General features: G+C 44.1%; 1 long non-coding RNA gene across 1 annotated transcript; it reads right to left on the bottom strand.

Annotated features, from left to right (window-relative positions):
* Positions 1 to 9,042: 9,042 nt before the first annotated feature.
* Positions 9,043 to 19,723, bottom strand: LOC147439118 (uncharacterized). Its single transcript, XR_015184551.1, has 2 exons — positions 19,337 to 19,723; positions 9,043 to 9,422 (listed from the first exon to the last, which is right to left on the bottom strand). It is a non-coding gene; the product is annotated as an uncharacterized LOC147439118 (long non-coding RNA).
* Between the last annotated feature and the right edge of the window lie 410 nt (positions 19,724 to 20,133).

Here is a 20,133-nt window from a genome sequence, read left to right as displayed (position 1 = left end):
TGATAGGTTTGTTCCATCTATGAACTATGTCATGTTGATTGATTGCAATGAGCCTTCATGTTACAAGGAAGTAGTGCAAATGAAGGACTCCGGGAATTGGCAATTGGCCATGCAGTCAGAGATGACAGCTCTGCATAAAAACCAGACATGGAAGCTAGTTAAATTACCACGGGGCAAAAAGGCTCTACCTTGTAAATGGGTTTACAGGTATAAGATCACCGCTCATGATAGTCAGCCAAAGTACAAAGCAAGGCTTGTTGCCAAGGGCTTTAAGCAAGAACAAGGCATTGACTTTGATGAAGTCTTCTCTCCGGTGGTCAAGATGACTACATTGAGATGCTTTCTTGCATTGGTTGCCATATTAGATTTTGTGTTGCACCAAATGGATGTCAAGACAGCGTTCTTGCATGGTGATTTAGATGTGGAAATTTACATGCAGCAGCCAGAAGGGTTTGTTGAGAAAGGCAAGGAAGATTGGGTATGCCAGTTGTTAAAGAGTCTTTATGGCTTAAAACAATCACCGAGGGCATGGTACCATAAATTTCACAAGTTTATTTGGTTATCTCAAACAGAGTATATTGACAAGGTTTTGCAACATTTCAATATGGAGAAGGGAAAGGCATTGAGTGTTCCATTTCCACCATATGTGAAACTTAGCAAACAAGATTGTCCTGTGTCTGAGGAAGAACAGGCTGAAATGGATAAGATTCCATATGCGTCTGCAGTGGGTAGTTTGATGTATGCAATGATTGCTACTCGCCCATACATTGCATTTGCAGTGGGAGTAGTAAGTCGATACATGTCAAACCCAGGAAAGAAACATTGGGAGGCAGTGAAAGGAATATTGAGATACCTGAAAGCTACAAAGAGTATGCGTATATGCTATGGGAGTCAGGAGCTAAGTGTAAAGGGTTTTACAGACTCAGATTATGCAGGTGACTTAGACAACCGAAGGTCTACGTCAGGGTATGTCTTTACATTGGCTGGTGGAGCAGTATCATGGCGTTCTAGATTACAAGATTGTGTTACTGAGTCTACTACAGAGGCTGAATATGTTGCAGCATCAGAGGCATGCAAAGAATCAATTTGTCTTAATCGACTAGTAACAGATTTGGGAATCAAAGAAGAGATGTCTGTGTTATATTGTGATAGTCAAAGTGCTATACAATTGGCTCGCAATCCAGTTTATCACTCAAAGACAAAGCATGTGGATGTGAAGTATCATTTCATCAGGGAAATGCTCGAGGATAAGCAACTTCGGCTTGTCAAAGTTCACACCACAGAAAATCCTGCTGATCTACTTACAAAAGGACTTCCCTCAGAGAGCTTTGCGCATTTTCGCAAGCAGTTAGGTGTAGGGTAGTACATCACTTCTCTACATCTCTTGTATATTAGCTTGTATAGTAGATTCTCTCACACTTAAAGTACCACATTGGACTTTAAGTGGGAGGTTGTTGGGGTATAAAGCTCAATGTGGTCGCCCAGGTAAGTGGGCGGGCCGCCAGGTATGTACACATATTCTTTTGTAAAAACCTAATATGAACTCACTATGCTCTACACATTACAGTAGAGAGAGTTCACCATATCGTCGTGCTCTTCTTCTCGCACTCTCTCTCACGTCGCACTTCCGCTCTTACTCCTTCACTTTTCAACACTTCCAATTAAAGACGCTTGGGCTGCTTCCACTTCCTGAGATTGGGTCTCTGGCTGGCCGATAATCTGGCTGAGATAATTGAGCATACGTCCAGCCATCTCATCTTGGTTTTGAGTTGCATTTCCTTTCTCATCATCGAGCACTTGCACGCGGCCTCGACTCTTCCTTATCTTCAGGGCCCTAAAGAAATGTGCTTGGTTAGCAGGCTCTGGTTGAAGGAACGTTTCCCTAGAGAGCAATCTTGCCTTCTTGATTTCCTCCAGCTATTCGTTGGCCAGGTGAGATTTAGCCTCAAGCCATCGCTTGTGCTCATCCTCGGTAGCCAGTCCGGCAGCCTTCCTTGAGACTAGCTGCGATATCTCCTCTGTGAGATGTTTGATATGTGCCTCCTGGGCTTTTTTAACCCGAGGACCCGCAGTTTTGATTGCTTTTTGCACACTCCGAACAAATAGATTCCAAGCACTAGGTTTATTCATCCCCACGTCTTTCTTGAGCTTTCCCAGTGCTTTCTTGGTGATGCTTCTGAAGAGAGGGTCTTTGATGAGGTGTGTCCCTGTAACAAGAAGCTTTTTCTCCCCTCTCGGGGATTGCCCCCCCCCCCCCCTTTATCCTTTCTGAGTTGTAAGTGCAAAGGCATGTGATCGGAGAGGCTTTTTGTTGAGATTACCTTCATCTCTAACGTCGATGAGATCCAGTCAGCTTGATGAGAGCAGTAGCATCTGTCCAACCGGGAGGCAGTGCGGGCATACTGAAGGCTTGTGTAGGTGAACCCAGGCATGCAGTTCCACGGGCCCACTTCCCACAAGTCGACCATGGCCCATCGACCATGGCCCATTTCTCACATAAGCTCAGCCATTTAGATTTTTCTGAGCCAGCCAGTATATTGGCGGAGCCTGTTCTGTCCTTGTTCTTCTCGACCATGTTGAAGTCTCCAACCATCAGCCACTCCCCTTCGATCGGAGTATCCCTAAGCTGCATCCATAGTTTAGCTCTATCCTTTGCGTTGCAGGGGCCATACACATTTACAATGGTAATAGGATGATCGTCCCATCTGATCCTGACTCCAAGGACTCTTCCGTAGGGGTGGTTGAACACCACCTTAGGCTCCAAATCTCTTTCAACAATAGATAAGACCCCACTGAACCCGTCACTTCCTTCCCCATAGAAAATAAGTTTGTTTCCAACAGCCTGTTTTCTCTTGCTACAAGCATCCAAATGGTGCTCTTGTATGGCCCAGCAATTGACTGCCTTCTCTTTCTTCACTTCTTCCCAGAAGAGAGTGCCCTTCTTCCGGGTTTTTACTCCCTTCACATTCCAGGATTGCATAGAGAGAGTCTCCATCATTGGGAAAGGGGGACAAATTCTTCTGCCTCGAGAAACTCTTCCCCGAAAGAGAGGATTTTCTATGTAGAGATCTCTTCCGGGGAATTGCTTTTCAAGAACTGAGTTGCGTTTTGAGCGTCGAGACTTTGAAGGTAACGATTTTCATGTTATGATCTCTAAGTATTTGTTTGCAGGTGTACTTCCTCGTAGTGAGGGACTAGGAGCAGAGGAAGGCATGAGTCTCTGCAGGAGAAAGCGCTCTGAGGAATTAGAGCCAGATCAGCACAAGGGTTTTGTAGCCAAGTTTGGGAAGTAGATCCATGGATCCGAGAGAGGTAGACCCTCAAGATGTGATCCAAAAATTGAAATTCCCAAGGGAAGACTTCATGTCCGAGAAATCAAAGTTATTCTACAAGAAGAGGACTCTGGGAATACATTCGGAAAAGAGTTGCAAGGATGCCATGCCCTGAGTATGGAAGGTGAAATCTAGAGGCGAGAACCTTGATTCTTGAGGATTTGGAATAAGGAACGAAAGTTCCTTGGAATAGGGTTTTGCCCTAGGAATAGGAAGTCGAGGCTTCCAGGAACCATCAAGTCTTATTCTAGAACGAACGTGGCAATACGTTCGGTTCAAGTGCTTGTATAGACTTCTCCTCAGTAATAAAGATACTATTACAGGGGGGACCAACCCATCTTCTGGTCCCTGGTACTGTGTATCTTCTCTCTCTCTCTCTCTCTCTCTCTCTCTCTCTCTCTCTCTCTCTCTCTCTCTCTCTCTCTCTCTCTCTCTCTCTCTATCTATCTATTTCTCTCTATACCCTTTGGCTTCAATATTAAGTGATAAATTCTATTTATCCGAGTATATTCTATATTGCTATGTGCTCTCGTTTGTGACAGGGCTTCTTGAAAGTCCTCTGAGGTGGAGCATGAGCCTCCATCAGTGTCTGTTGTTGTGGAGAAGGGGCGAAGTGACGTTAACGAACAATGGTCCTCTATTGGACCGAGCACGTCAAAGGTGCTGAGAGAATCAACCGAGCAGAACCGGTGGGGGGGGATGCGAAAAGAGAGGATAATGGCCACGAGAGGGGGTGAGGAGGCGGACGGGGGGCAATGGGGAGGCAGACAGAGCAGCGGGCAACAAAAAGGACAGTGGACAGGGAGGCGAACAGGACAGCGGACGCATCGAGCAAGTAGCGGGGGGGACTGGAGGATGGAAACGCGATGGAGACAAGACATTCACTCCCAAGGAAACAAAGTTTTATTACATGGTTCAAATACCTGAGGTTGGTTTAGCAAATGCAATGGATGTTGAACAACAGCCCTTCTACCGACACGCCTCTGGCATATGTCTTTCTTATTTGGAAAGACTCGGGTCTCTGCTGTCTGAAAATCAAACACAAGATCCTTGATGTCCTCTATGATGCATGTAAAACGATGAGCCTATCGTTGACATGCTATAACCGAAAAAGGATTGTTCTCATCCTCAAAGTGTAGTCATGCATTTGCATAACGATGTTTCTTCTATGTATACCCAGTGACTTTGCAAGTGCTCTATTGGTGAAGGGTCTTGCATCTACTTCGCCCCTGGAGTTAATGTAGGACATCATTGTTGCCCTCTTAAAAAGTAATTATGTAGCTGAGTGTCGGACCTTGACTTCTGAGAAGGCACTGCGAATGTTTGAAAACAATGCTCTCTCTATACAATGTACCGAGTTTTGCAGGTTATAGAACACTGATTGCTGGAGTAGCTGATCAAATATCTCTCCTTGGAGTTTGTTTGTCAATCCTTGTGTCTACTCTTGCTAGCGCTTTGACATAGCACGAAGAATCTTTCTTTTCTCCTTCACATCAAGTTGGACATCCTTCTGCTTTTCAATACTAGGAGTGTGCCTTTTCCTCTCTTTGTTCCCTTTTCTGTGCGGCCCAGTACTCCCGTAAGCATCATGTGAGCTCCTTAGGAAAATCTATTCGGGTGTGCAGTGGTGGGACGGATCCGGGTCATGAATACATGCAAAGAAAGAGCGTAAGGCATGTACATGCAACCATAACAACCACAAAGAAGAGCTGAATGCATCAAGACCACAAAACATCATCACACCTAGCTCAAGAGAAGGCTCCATCGTGTGTGCATAGAAGAGAGAGAGAGAGAGAGAGAGAGAGAGAGAGAGAGAGAGAGAGAGTTATGGAGAAGAGATGTGGACACACAGCATAGAAACGTGTGCAAAGAAGGAGAGAAAGGGGATGCTATGTGCAAAACACAAGCAGCAGAGAAGGGAAGAGAGAGGGAGAGGCTCGCTCGATGTCTGCAGATCACGTCCAAGGAGCGGGCATTCAAAAACACACCCCCTCGTTTTTTAATTCCCTTTTCATTAATGACTCAAATGAGTTGCCTTCCCCCAAAATCATAATTGACTCCATGAGTTCCCTCCCCCCAAAATCACTAGAAAAAAAAAGTGTCCAAGACAGCTCTTTTTGGATTACCACGAATACATGCTTTCACCCACATGTCAATGCTTGAAGCGTGGAGGAAGCTCTCTCTCTAAACAACAAACAAAACCATTAGGTGAATGTTTAATATACATACCAAATAAAATGACAAATAAAAATGAAGACACATACCATTTTCAATACATATCGACAAACTCTTAAACATCGTGTGGCTACTTTATTAGCACAATCTCCTTACAACGGGGTTTAAAAATTCTGCAAAAACGAGGAGTCTCCAAAAAACATTGTGTCATAAGTTAACAAAAATTACTTGCATTTAAGTTGATAAAACATTAGAGCAGTGTATTCATAAATAGTTCTTACCAACTGCTTGAAAAAACTCCAAAAAAGCAAGGACACAGCCACAAAATGCAGAAAGGGATAAATAAGCTAGCGATTTTTCAATATGCCTAAGCAAAAAGGCTTTAATCAACTTCTTTGACTATTTATCAATCTTTGGATTGGTTGTGATTTTACCTGCAGGCGCCTCAATGTAGCTAGAAAAATATTTGCGTACTCATTGCGTGAACTAACATCAGCTAAAATTATAAACTTCAATATTCACATGTTCAAGGGTGACATGAACTCCCGAGGAGAGAAACTATGCCAATACTTCTATAACTCGGTGGGAGGTGAATTTGTAAACATAGAAGTTTTGCTAGCCAAACTTTAAATAGGATCACTATCAGAATAGATTTCCCGTTCCACGGGTAGAAGACCTATTTGATAAGCTACAAGGGTCAACTTCGTAAGACATTGTGTGTAAGAGACTCAGCAAGATGTAGATGGTGTCTCATAAACCCTCGAGAGACAAGTCACATTCACTTCATTTTCTACAAACAAAAAGGATATGTAAGAATCTCTGCAAATCTATAGATACAAAATCTAAAATTACTCATGTAGGAGAAAAATATACAACCCTATCCAACGAGATTGGATGCATTGGCAAAGATTGGCTTCAGGATAGCTTTATGGAAAAGAAAGTTACAATATTTCATTAACAAGTGGATCAAATCTGTTAGAGCGAAGTCAAGAGACACATTGAGCCAGCTAAGGAAGAATTGAAGCAAAGAATGACTTATGACCTACAAGAAGCCGTTTAGAGGAGGATAATTCCTACCATTTTGTTGAACATCTTATTCATACCAAAACCCAATGAGGAAAACCCGCAGAGTTTATAACCATCTGCCACGATAATTTTGGAGGTTCGAAGAATTGGTCATGCTTAATGAATAATTTTCCTCCGCCATAACACGTTGCAGCAACATTTCCCCTCTCTCTCTTTCTCTCTCTCTCTCTCTCTCTCTCTCTCTCTCTCTCTCTCTCTCTCTCTCACACACACACACACACACAAAATATCAACAAATTCGCGAATAAAAACAATGCGAACATTTAGTCAATCTATTTGACAGCTAAAACCAAAAACCCATAAAACCAAGCCACAGAATCAGAATCAACCACACACAATCTACTTAACATAATATGGCGGAAAGGAATCCCCTTTACACGTGGCGCAAGCTGCGAGATGAAGGCTACTTTCCAAAACCTAAAATAAGAGTGGCTCCTGAACACGCGATAAAGAGGGAGAGAGAAAGAGAGAGAGGCCGCCGAACGAAGGCGGCCGGCCGTGCTAGTACTAACTAAAATGGTGAAAACAATTATCTGAATATACTTACCAAAGCAAGATTTTGTCCTATGCTTATCTTCAAAAGGCTAGCGATGTACCTTTGAAGATAGTTTAAACTCGATCCATGGTCGAAAGACCCCATAACAACAGAAGAGAGACTAACTGCACTCTACTTATAGCATTTTACCGCTAAGGCATAAAAGGTTGAGCGAAGGAAAATACAAACTCGCAAAGGTTAAACCTGAGACATCAGATGCGCCCTGTATACATGATCTTCATTCAGTACAACCCTAGGAAGGTTCTCGAAAGAGAGACAGATAGTCCCATTAACCGAGAAGACAATCTTTTTTGAAACCAAACAAAAACTAGGTCATGAACTTATTAAACCTAGGGTTATTCGTGCCAAGAAAAAAATCGATTTTAATATAAAACAACTCAATATATAGTTACAAAAGCTTATGATTAGATAATAGAAAGTGCAAGTAGAATTTATAACCCTAGCTTCAAGATCTCTACGGCAACAACTCACCATTCAAGAAGAGCACTCTTTACCATTTGCAGATGGCGATTATCCAAGCTTAAACAAACCCTAAGAAATGAACTCTAGGATCAAAATTATAAACAGAGCGTGTGGGAGGGGACCGGAATCCCTCTCCCTTTTATAATAGTATAGATGATGAAGTTGTACATTGTTTACAGTAGGATTGAGTAACATAACATAGTGGTAAAAAATTATATCGCAAAGTAACATTACACTTGTAAAGTCCTAGTAGTGGACAAAAAATTATGGTGTCAAGTTGTCCTCCCAAAAACAATTGCTGCAAGATGGATGCAGCCTGCAAGGCTCTTTGTGGCTCATAATCCAAGAGAGGACTTCCCAAAGCTACATGAATGCCATTCATGAACCTTTGCTGCAATGGCTCCATATTGTCTAAGTGCAAGCATCTCTGTGCTTTGAACAGGCCTTTGGAAGCTCTACAGAAACCCATAGCTATAGCCTACACCTCCTTTTGCTCTATACCATCTTATCGTCTTAACTCTAAAGAGGCCTCAAGAAGCCGCCTATGGAAGAGTCGATTGAGCTCAAAAGCAACCTCAGTCCTCTCTTGCTGCCCCCAAAACCTCCTACAAGCTGTCATGTGCAAGGATCTTCTCAAGAATCTACAGCTCCTTTAAGACCACAACCATAGGTACATGATTTGAGAAGAGAGGAACCCGATAGAATCCATGTAGCTTTCACGGTCTCTCAGCAAATAATGTATACAATTATTAATGATGCTTTTTAGGGAGAATACATCGTTAAAAATTTTAATTTCTTTGTATTCTAACAAAATTGATTTAAATTATTTCCCCATTTCTTGCTGGGGCTAAGAAATTGCATCAGATCCAGATCCTCATGAAAAGGTGTATTAATGATACCAAGATCAATATTTTTCAGATTGTATCTTAGTACTCTAGTACAGAGAATGCCTTTCTCAAGGCTTCTTGAAGGATTAGAGACACTTAAGATCCAACTACCGTACACTTTTCAACAAGTGACACTAGGGCACATAAGCAAGATTCAAAGCATATTCCATAATTTTCTCTAAATGGGGGGTGTATCCGTTTCCCTATTGAACATGCCTCTCAATTGGCTCCGTCCTAAAACATTCAGACCCATCCACATTTGTCCTTGTAAAAATCAGTTCTCTTGGACAAGCTGACCTCCAGGTCTTCCCGGGTGTAAGTTACACATAAGAATTCCTCTTCGAAATCTTTGTGCAGCTCATGGACCCTAAAACATTCAGACCCATCCACATTTTTCCTTGTGAAAATCAGTTCTCTTGGACGAGCTAACCTCCAGGTCTTGGAGTGTAAGTTACACATCAAAATTCCTTTTTGACAGCTTTGTGCAGCTCATGGGCACCCTTTCTGTGACTTTCAAAAGGCATACACTTTCGTCATAACTGACTGAATCAAACAGCACCATGATATTGGAAAACCGATGACAACATCATGATTAACATACGACTGTGTATGAAACGAACTTCCAGATGCATTAAATGCACAACAAGTCCTCCACTATCTTGCTTACCCACACTTAAATCAGAGCCGACAACGATAATTATCAAAACTCTCTCTAGACATTTACAGAGATGTTTCTTTCCATGCTATCTTTCATTCATCCAATTGCAGCTGCATTCTTGAGATGCCACCATTCTCACCGCTATGGTTTGCATCAAGCAGCCTTACTCTGCAGTTCTGCACTTCCCAACAATTGTAACAATGGAGGTAATGCGGCATTTTCATTCATCAATGACATGAAAAAGCTGGCTTCATCATGATGGTGTGCTGCCCAGAAGGGAAAAACAAAAGATATGAAATGGGGGAAATTAGAATTAATCAAATTGAATTAGTGACAATGAAAAGAGCTGTAGCACAAAAATGCATCTTTCTTCACCAGTCAAAAACAATCTAACAGTCATTTTAAACACTCAATCACCAATGAACTTTTTTAAAGGATAGTTAGATGGCAACTGAGCCATGTCAATAAGCATTACATGACCATTACTTGGTGCACCACAATGTGCACACCTCATTGTTTCATTGAAAACCATGTAAGATTTAAACATAGCTGGTCAACTTTAGGCCCTCAATTGCAAGCTACAGGAAATGGAGCTCTAGCAGGCACATGTAATCATCAGTGACCATCACTCGAGTCCTTTTGGGGCAAGAAAACCTGTCTTTAACCCTTTGCATCAACTAAGACTCAATCACCAATGGTCAAAATACAAGGTATTTGGGGAAAAGCCCCTATGGAAGGCAAATTACCATTTCTTACACTAGAGCAGAAGATTGGTGATGTTGAAGGGAAGAATGGGATGCTGGGGTTAAATCAGTTTATATCCACTACCTGTTAGGACGAAACCACATGATGCATGTAAAGAACGAACCACTGTAGAACATCCTGTACGGTACATACTCTAAATGAAACCGACTGATCACTATGCCATGCGTTTTCAGATTTCAGCCCAGAAACAGCTTGGATCTGACCTCGCTAGCCTTCCCGTTGCGGACCTGTACTGCGGCAGTCCATTGAGCTTCTTCTCGGCCATTCCCTCACCGCATTGAGTGCTTCCATTGCTGCCCATTGGCGTCATCGAGATCTGCATTTTCAACCCTTAATTCCTCTCACATCGGGAGTGCAAATCAACCCCACATCTACCCCTTGGTGGCCATCCGCAATCCCACATCGAAATGGATCCAAAGGTGCAACAAATCAGCCCCGGAGGTGCTTCATCTTCAAAAGTTACCGCGGCGAGATTCCCATTCGAGTCGATAGAGCCTACACTTGAGGTATTGCATGTGTGTACATTCCATTTACGAATCAAATGCAAATACCACATTGGCAACCATGTGGGGGCCGGGCCCCTTGAGAGGGTTGGTTGGGACACCATCGGGTGTTATTCTCCTCTTCTCTCCCTGTTTCTCTCCCTCTACTCAGGATGCATGCAGAGAGCAGGTTTGGGCAAAGATGCCTCGCCTTGTTACTTCCACCGCCTTGCCTTGTTACTAAGGAGATGCGTCAGAGACTAGAGCTTCCTCTCCAGCCAGAGGAGCTCCATGAGGCCCTCACAACACTCCCCCGCGGTAGCTGTCCAGGGGAGGATGGTTTGACTCCCAGCTACTTCTTGGAGTACTCGGACATGCTTGGTTCGGATCTTTGTAGCGCCTACTAGTACATCTTGCACACTAGAGAGATGCCTGACAGCATGAGTGAGGGCTTGATAAACCTTACTCCCAAGGAGCAAGGCTCCTTGGATGAGATTCGACAGTAGCGACCCATCACCATTCTCAACTCAACCTACAAAATATTAGCAAAGGCTCTGAGTTTGAGGATTCCGCCGCTACTTGAGAGTATTATACATGGGACCCAGACAGGTTTTGTCAAGAAGCGTAGTATCCTTGACGACATTTTGGAGGAGCGTCTCCGACGAGATGATCTTGTGATACTCCTCGATTTTGAGAAGGCTTACGCCAGAGTTGACTGGGATTTCTTGGAGGGCACTTTTCGTAGAATGGGGTTCTCAGATGCTTGGATCAGAGGTGTGTCTGTCACAAGACGAGCACCACGTGCCAATAGAAAAGAATAGACTAAACAACTTTAAGCACTTCAAATAACAATTGAACTGAAAATGATGCACGACACGAGACGGGGAGTGGCGAAGTTCCACCCCAAGAGAGCATTGGCCTCAAATGTTGGCGCCCCTTTAGAAATTTCTTTATTATTGTTGATTCGCGAAGTACAACAGCCGAGGAGCACCTCCTCTGCAATCTACGCGTCGAAGAGTGCCAGAGAGGGCCTCCAAGGCTTATATTTAAAGGCCCAAAGCCTAAAAGCATCAAATATGAAAAGCTGACCCAAAAAGAAAAAATCCTAAATTTCGGGATTTTCCTAAAATCCGTCGCGAATTGCGGAATGTTCGTACAAGTGCCACGTCATCATAATTTGATGTGCAAAGTCTTCTGAGTATGTTCTGCTTTATTTTTTATGCCTTTATGTCACTTAGGCCCCATAGGACGGGGTCCCGTAAGTTGGTGGGAGTTGGCCACTCGTCGAGACTTTGTAAGTCTATAAAACTTCTCCTTCTTCTTCTGATTCTTCTTCTTAGAGTTTTGGCCCCTTTGCCGAGATCTGAAGGTTGGCTCCGTTCTTCAGTGGCTTGACACATCAACAGTTTGTGACATCCCCCCTTCTTGAAAGAAAGTAATCATCCGAGATTACAATATATCTGCAAAACAACTCAAGTTAGCTCAAAAATTTCCGAGGGACAATCAGTTTGCTCTTTTTTCGTTAAGAAGTTGGCTTCTCCTTTCGGCTCTTTTGATCAAGGAGTTGGCTTCTCCTTTCGACTCTTTTGATCAAGGAGTTAGCTTCTCCTTTCGTCTAGATCGGAACTCTTGATAATCCGGCGTAGTAAAATTAGCCATCACACCTAGACCGCACTGATCGTCCACGAGTGTCTTGATGCACTAAAATTACATATCCAAGCAATCTCATCCAATTAGGAATATTCAGTGGTTTGCACATTACAATGCAACACAAATGCTCACATATGCATGTTACAAGACACAAGAAACAGCGCCGCTGAGGACTCCCCCGAGACAAACGTTATGCGGCATGAAGCTACTCAATGACTACCTCGTCACTCCCCCCGCAAATAACCTAAAAAGGTCCGGGCCATGAGCTCAGAGGACTGTACAACCAAACGCTCCCCAGACCGCAGTCTGCGTCGCTTGGAGGTTCAAGCATACAACCAAACGCTCCCTAGACATCGGCCTGCGTCGTTCGGAGATTTTCTAGCATACAACGGAACGCTCCCCAGACATCGGCCTGCGTCATTCCGAGGTTTTCAAACATACAAGAAAACGCTTCCCAGACATCGACCGGCATCATTCCGAGGTTCAAACAATACCAAAACAATATTTCTCACTTCTCCACCCGGGAGAAAAATCACCAATCAATGAAACCATTATTAAAACCAGACTCAAATAATTCAAATCGACACCAAGACAGGTTCAAAACACATACCATCCATTTCAAACAAATTCCAAACAGGATCATCAAACAAGTTCAAACAAAAATCAAACTTAAAAAGCAATCTCGACATCAGTCGAGCTCGAAAAGTCGATTGACTTTCCATCCTGAAACCTGCACCAGAAATTAGAGTTAGGTTCTTTCCATAAGGTCGTAGCCGACCACAACATGATCCATCAGCTCTTGGACAGACAGTGTTCCTTTGGCGGCGATGGTAGTCTGAAGAATAGCAATCACACTGGACCTCCAAGGTTATCAACTCGAAAAGAGACACCTACTGAGAGATGTCGAGGAATTTCAAGTTATAATATGCTATGGTTTCCATGGCAAGCATTTCAGGATACCCCTCTCTGCCAAAAGTTGCACTCCGAAGGAAGATGTCAAAAACCATATAACTTCGGGCAAAAAAATTTCTTGAAATCTTGCCAAGTCCTTGGAGCATGCGGCTTGGTAGCTAAAGACTTCCTCCACTGCATGACACTGCATCTGAGAAAAACAGAAGCTCGAAAAAAATATTGGATCCTTCTCTTGCAAGTGATCTTTTTGGCTTCTGCCCTGTAAGACATGAGCGGTGAAGACAGGAGCACGCCCAATGCGCGATGAAGTAAGGGTGGGGGTGGCTATTAAGTCCGGTGTCGAGACCCCAAGATACTTCAAATAAAATTCCATTGGTCTCTGGTTTGCTCTGTCTGCTCTTTTGTAGGACCGGTATGCATTCAGAAAAGCACACGCCTGATGCTCTGATACCACTGTCACAAGACGAGCACCACGTGCCAATAGAAAAGAACAGACTGAACAACTTTAAGCACTTCAAATAACAACTGAACTGAAAACGATGCACGCCATGAGACGGGGGGTGGTGAAGTTCCACCCCAAGATGGCTCACCCCTCTAGAGGCAGCAACCTCCAGATGGATGGGGACCTTCACACGGCTGGAGATCCTCATTGCAGTTCGAGCTTGCTTGGAGTCAATACCCCACATGTTCTTTGAGGTTCAAGGAGAGGGTGTCCTTCACAGAGTCTCAGTAGAGGCTCCATAGGTTGCGAAGTGTTGCTTCCAGAGGATACGAGTTCTAGGCATCTGTGGGAGGACCTGTGTCATAGATCTTGACCCAACTAATCTTGAGACAGGACACTCGCGGCTTTGGACTTGTGTCACGTGACACATCCCAACCCTATGTGTCCAAGGACAAGCTACACCACAGCAGGGTTCAGTCAAGTCTAGATTAGCAGTGATCTGGCACTTTTGTGAGTCTATTCGTTGACCGTGCATGCCCAGTCACTTAGCATAGATGCATATCTTCCGGTTGCACATAGCATGATCGTCGGAATTCCCATCAGAATCCATTAGTATCAGTTAGGGGAATTTTCCAGTGCATTTAGCCTATTTTTCTATTTATTGGGATTTTCGCTTATTATTTTTTAGTGACTTTCCTACAAAAGTAGATAGGGCAATTTTGCTAAGTTAATATATAAGCAAACCAAAGTTCACACTTTCTGGCAGAAGAGGCAGCAGGAGCACCTTGCTCAACAGGCAACTTCTCAGCAAGACCAACCCCCGCGACTACTCTGGCGTTTTCTCCACAAAAGACCTAGCGTTTTTTGCATCAGATCAGCCTTGGCGATTTGTGCACAGCAGATCAGCCCCGGCATCATCACGACACAGCAGATCAACGGCAACATGACGGAATTTCTTTGTTGCCTCGACAGCTTGAGCTTCTCAACAAGCTCTGCTCTTTTCTCGCGCGTGATGCACGTGCAAAACTTCACCTCCTGACCTTCTTCGTGCAAGAGGTGCTTACGCACTTTCTTGGCACCATCGGTTCTCTTGTACAAGCAAAGGTTACAAGTTCATGCTCTTGTGCCACCACCTATGCCCCGACTGGCGGAATTGACCTCATCCCACAATCCCCATGTTTGAACGGCAGGCTGCCTTTGAGGGGAACCAGCTTCAAAAGATTCCACGCACGTTGGTGGATACGGAGAGGGAGCTTGAGCAATGAGAGAATAGCAATGAGAGGGCAAAGCCATAGGTGCTGTGCTGAGCTTGAGAGAGAAGAGGGAGCTCAGCACAGCACCTATGGCTTTGCCCTGCATCTGCACGCGGTAGAATGCGAGAGAGAGAGCCCACTCTTCATATTTACGTAACAGTTTGTGACACTCGAGAAAACTAAGTCTATATACTCATGGGACACCTGCTTGCCTATTCCAAGAATCCTTGTTATGCGAAATATATGCAAATCAAATCAATGAGCACAGTAACTAGACAATATAAAGCATTGGTGAGACCTCAAATTAAAGCCACGACAAAGGTGTAGGCGCCTACGTCTACTACCAAGAAGAATGAATCAAATCCTCTTGCAGATTAGTAACAACATCTGATGATGCGACACATGCAAGGATCTATGCCTGCCTGTCCAGGGCCCTCAGCAAGAATGCAAATTTTTCAAATGGGACGAAGACTCAGTTTGAACATTGACAACCTCCAAGGGATTTGGTCCCTAAGGAAAAGGAGCTTCTAGACCATGCGGATCAAGTGCTTTTGGCCCATACGGAGCAGCGATGCTTGGTATTGTCACAAAGTGATGACGTTGCATGGCCGACTGGACGCACTCCGAACAGAGGGAGGTCCAATGTAACTGACTTGGACACTCCACGTCAAGAATCTACCACGACACCACAAATAATCACTTCAAACAGTTCACAGTTCACAATTGATTCGACACTGCCCAGCGGAGTTCCGTGCCTAGAGATATTGGCCCCAAAGACTGGTGCCCCTTTCGGTATTTCTTTTTGTATTAATTTGTGTTCAAAGTACAAGAGTGCGGGCAAGCGCTCACACTCAGACTCTGCGTCCAGATGCTCTGAGTTGCGAGAGGCCAACCCACTCATTTAAAGATTACATGGGTTGCTAAAAGCAGAGCCCCAAAAGCTGAAAATCCAAAGCTTTGAAAAATAAAGCAAAACAGACTTTTCCTCTCTCTTTGTTTGTAATCATTTGCACTCTCTCACTAAAGGAAAAGAAGGCTCTCCCGTACCGTAAGCAAAAGGAACCCTTGACCACAGTTCGGAGCACTCATTTGAGCAAAGTTCAACATTCACTTCCGCTACACCTTACACGCACAATGCCTAGCATGCAAGGATACCCTTTTGGATTTGACCAAGGTGGGATCGATGACATGTATGGAGGAGGGATGCTTTCACAAAGTGATGATGTGGCATGACCTAAAGAACAAACTCCAGACAGAAAGAGGTCAAACCCCTGTGAAAGATACAAAGAATTGCTACCAACTTGTAGAGCCTAGCCGAGAGACTTGAAAATAAAGACCAAGGATTTTAAGGTCGTTCCAACTTATGGGTCCCCATCCGATAGGGCCTAAAGGGCCATTAAAGATTAAAATAAAGCAAGAACCCCAAAATTGCATGGAGATGCAGACGTGGTAGAGCTATACAGACGTTCCGCAATTTGCGCTAGTTGCTGACATGGCACCTGTACGGATTTCCACGATTTGCACTCGCAACATTAGTGCTAGCTTTTGGGACACAGATGCTTTTAGACTTGAAGCTTTTCATGCACACTGCGTTTGGAAGGCCAAGGGCCTATAAATAAAGTGCCAAGGCCTCAACCTCAGGCAGATACGCTTGGGAGCACTGCTGAGACGAGGACCCTCGAACATTGTACTTTGTGAAACAATAATAATAAACAAATACCGAAAGGAGCGCCAGTCTTTGAGGTCAATCTCTCTGGGTGCGGAACTACGCCCTACCGTGTCGTCTCTCTCTTAGTTTTGTTCATTTCGGTTCTTTCAGTTTGCTCTCATGTGTTGAGATAGCTTCTCGGCTTGGAGTGTTCAAGTCTGTTACAGATGCCTCCAACCTTTAAAACGATTTTCAATAGAGAGAGCAATGCACTTCTACAACCTAATGCTTATCGTCGGTTCAATCTCAAGAAAGAAGAAGAAGGAGAGAAATTTTGAAATCTTAGGAACAATCCCAAGATCTAAACAACAGATCATAGTTACCGGGGAACGCGTTCCCTAGGCCCTGGAACGCAGGAATGCCGTTCCCTCCCCCCCTACAAGGCCGGAACGTCCCGGAACGTTTTGCCGTTCCAGGTGACCACTTATACTAGAAGGCCGGCCGGAACGGCTCGGAACAGCCAACTCTCAAAATGGGGAGAAATAGGCAATTTTTTGCAAATTTGTAGTGAACATTAGGTGTTTTTTTTAAGTGTGCAAGGACTCAAAATGCACCCCCTCACACCCATTCCCTTCTCAAGCAAATCCAGATGCCCTCAAGGTCTAAGGCTTAATTAAGCCTTAAGCTCTCTCGACTCTCGAGTCTCAAGCTCTCCCCCTCTCACTATCTCAAGCTCTCTCTCTCTCTCTCTCTCTCTCTCTCTCTCTCAAGCTCTCTTCCTCTCTCTCCCTCGACCTCTCGCGTCATCCATGCCCTAGGGATCTTCAAATCGAATTTTTTGTGAGTATTGGATTCAAAGGACTCTAATACTACTTGTATTCAAATTTCAAACATGTAGAGCTAAAAATTGCATTATTTGGGTGTTTTTTATGCCTCCCATTCTACGCCGTTCCCATTCCGACCCCTGGTCGTTCCCCCGTTCCGTGGGGATCCCCGTCGCCGTTCCCGTTCCCGTTCCGCGTTCCGGGTAACTCTGCAAGAGATGCTAAGAAGTTGTTAAGGCAAAAATCCCGACAAATCTAGGAGGAAAAAATCCCAGCCAACAAAATGACGACCAGTACAACACCCATGTGCTGATAACCAAAGCTAAGGTGACACCAATCAAGGCACACGAGGGAGCTAATACAGTGGCCAACCACGGAATAAATCGATGAAGAGTAATATAGGAAGTGACATAAGACAAGCATCAAATAGCTCATCGATAATGATCACCACTGAGATGGAGAAACCCAATGTAGCAACAAGAGAGGAGACAAAGGCAAGTATGATATGGCACCTAAAGAGGAAACTTTGTTCAAAAGTAGAAAGTTGCAAAGATGAGAAATTGACAACAAATCCAAGAATAGCAGAGAGAAAGTTGTCTCAAGAAAACATAAGCTGCAAAATGATCTGCCCTTCCAAGACACATGCAATATCAGACAGAGTACTCGGACGAGATATTGGCTATGTTTACCGCTAAGAACACAACCTCAACGGGGTTAGGACAAAATATCCATGATGGCCTACAAGTAAAAGTCGGTGAGACACACTGCATAGGAGAACTTCCCTCCGTCCCGAGCACTAACGGAATTCCATGAGGTAAAGAACGTCTGAAAGGATAACTCGGGAAGAATGACTGATGATACAAAAGCCATAGCTTCAGAGTAGACCATCTTGCAAGTGTGAACACACGATCCAAGTGCAAAGTGAGAAGCTACCACCAAGATGAGTGAGAAAAATCACCAAAGCGGAGATCATCCATGAGCTATTCCACCAAATCAAGGTTGCATAGACACATCCAAACTACAAAGGTAGGAGACACAAGTCCATGCAGAAGCACTAGAGAGCCATCAGGAAGCAGTATTTTAGAGAGTACCAAGCACTCGTCCACATGCCAAACGTTATTCTCGAGAGGAACATATACAAATGAAGTGCCCGAAGTGCCTCCAATAGGCATGGGTCCATCATACTAATAACCAATCAAGGAGCCGAGAATACAAACCCATATAGAGAGGTACCAGTCAAGAAAGGAGCAAGAACCATTGAGGGACAAGTAGTGGTGGTAGGCACACCAAGCCACATCCACAAGACAAGCACCTGTAGCAACACCATCTCTTGCATCTTCCCAATGAGCAAGGGAGCCATGTTGAGGGATCTACAACAGAGGAAGATCTGTCCACTATGCCAAAACCACCGTCTAGCAATATCGAGTCTCAAGTAGCAAAAGCAAAGTTAGAATGCGATATGAAAATCACCCCGAAGAAGCTTCACACCAATGCGAATAGAGAGTAAAGGTTGGCGGAGAAAGAAAGCAATCCAATAGGCCACTGACGGAGCAAAGTCTTGATGTTGTCCACCCTGGGAAAAACAAGTGAACGCCACTTTCATCAAGCATATAGTTTCCCACTTTGATGGCCTAATTCATATCCAAAGTTTTGACGAGAGTGCACTTGTCAAGCGAAGCTACTTATTTGCACCTCTTGGGGACGTTCAAATGATGCAATTCCATCCACAACCAAAGCTTACAAATCGATTACCCTAATGAGACACGCCAAACATATGCCAATGGTTGCAAAATCTGACTACAATGAAGAGAAAAATGTTTTGACAGATGGGCAGATGCTCTCTTCATTGTCATCCTATAGTGAGATTTGAGATTTGATGAGCATAATGCTATGCAGACCTCTTTTCAATCGGATATTATGCACTTTCTATTATTTAATGAGGCTTAGCATGTGTCACTATCTAGATCTTGTTATTGACTGTGGCATTTCTCTATTTTCAGTACTCGACATTTCTATCCTTCGGAAGACAGATCCATCTATTCTAATGATTAATAAAGATTAATGGCTGTATCTAATTAGGCAGCAAACCTAAGGAGTCATGGTTGGTGTTGTACCTACCTCTCTCTCTCTCTCTCTCTCTCTCTCTCTCTCTCTCTCTCTCTCTCTCTCTCTCACAAGAACGACCAAGGACGTAGGGCTTTTACCGAGTCGTATTTTGAGATGTCCTTGTGGAGGAAGAAGCGCAGGATGCTTTAAAATTATCTAGATGGTGTGAGCACTTGGAGGCATCGCCATCATGATCTTCCAAGCATTTCTTAAGAGCCTCAACCTGGCAAGGCGATGGCTTCTGACGCAGCGATGGCCGTTCCGCTTCCATTCTTCTTCCTGGGATCAAGGGCTCAAGTGCAAAATGCGACGGGGAAAAACTAAACCCGAGATTAGTTTTAATGTCGAGATCTATTGTTTTAGCTAGTACACGAGGGTTCAAATCTTGGTTGGAGAAGCAAGGGCGTCCCGAGATTAGAGCCCCATGTGGCTGGCCTCTCGAGATTAGATTTGAGATCAGCAGATCGATGCTCCAGATCGTTCATCGTTTCGTCTTTCACTTGGGACTATTAATCCCATGGTTAAGACCCCGTGGCACTTCAAGGGGAGGAAGACCACTCTTTCCTCAGCTATATCTCACAAGGGCATGCCAATCAATTTAGGGCCCCGACATTGTTCAAACAAGGGTCCAAAAGCACTTTCTCTCGTTTCGATTACACATTTGCACGTCAAAACTCGAGGAAGACATTAATCCCACAGTGCATGTGCACGGGGCGATTTGGTTAATGCACATTGCTCTCATGCTTCTGGTGGTGGGTTCAATCCATCAAGGTGGGGGGCAGACGGCAAGGGAGGCAAAGTAAACTTAGGTACATGAGTATACACTTTCCCAAGTTTACTTTGCACTGAGATCTACGATGCTCTATTCCCATCTCCTTCCATGCCCATGTGAGAT

Source organism: Adiantum capillus-veneris, chromosome 16, assembly GCF_014529385.1.
Source record: "Adiantum capillus-veneris isolate H3 chromosome 16, ASM1452938v2, whole genome shotgun sequence".
NCBI classification, from domain to species: Eukaryota; Viridiplantae; Streptophyta; class Polypodiopsida; order Polypodiales; family Pteridaceae; genus Adiantum; species Adiantum capillus-veneris.
This window is presented reverse-complemented; position numbering and strand designations above follow the sequence as displayed.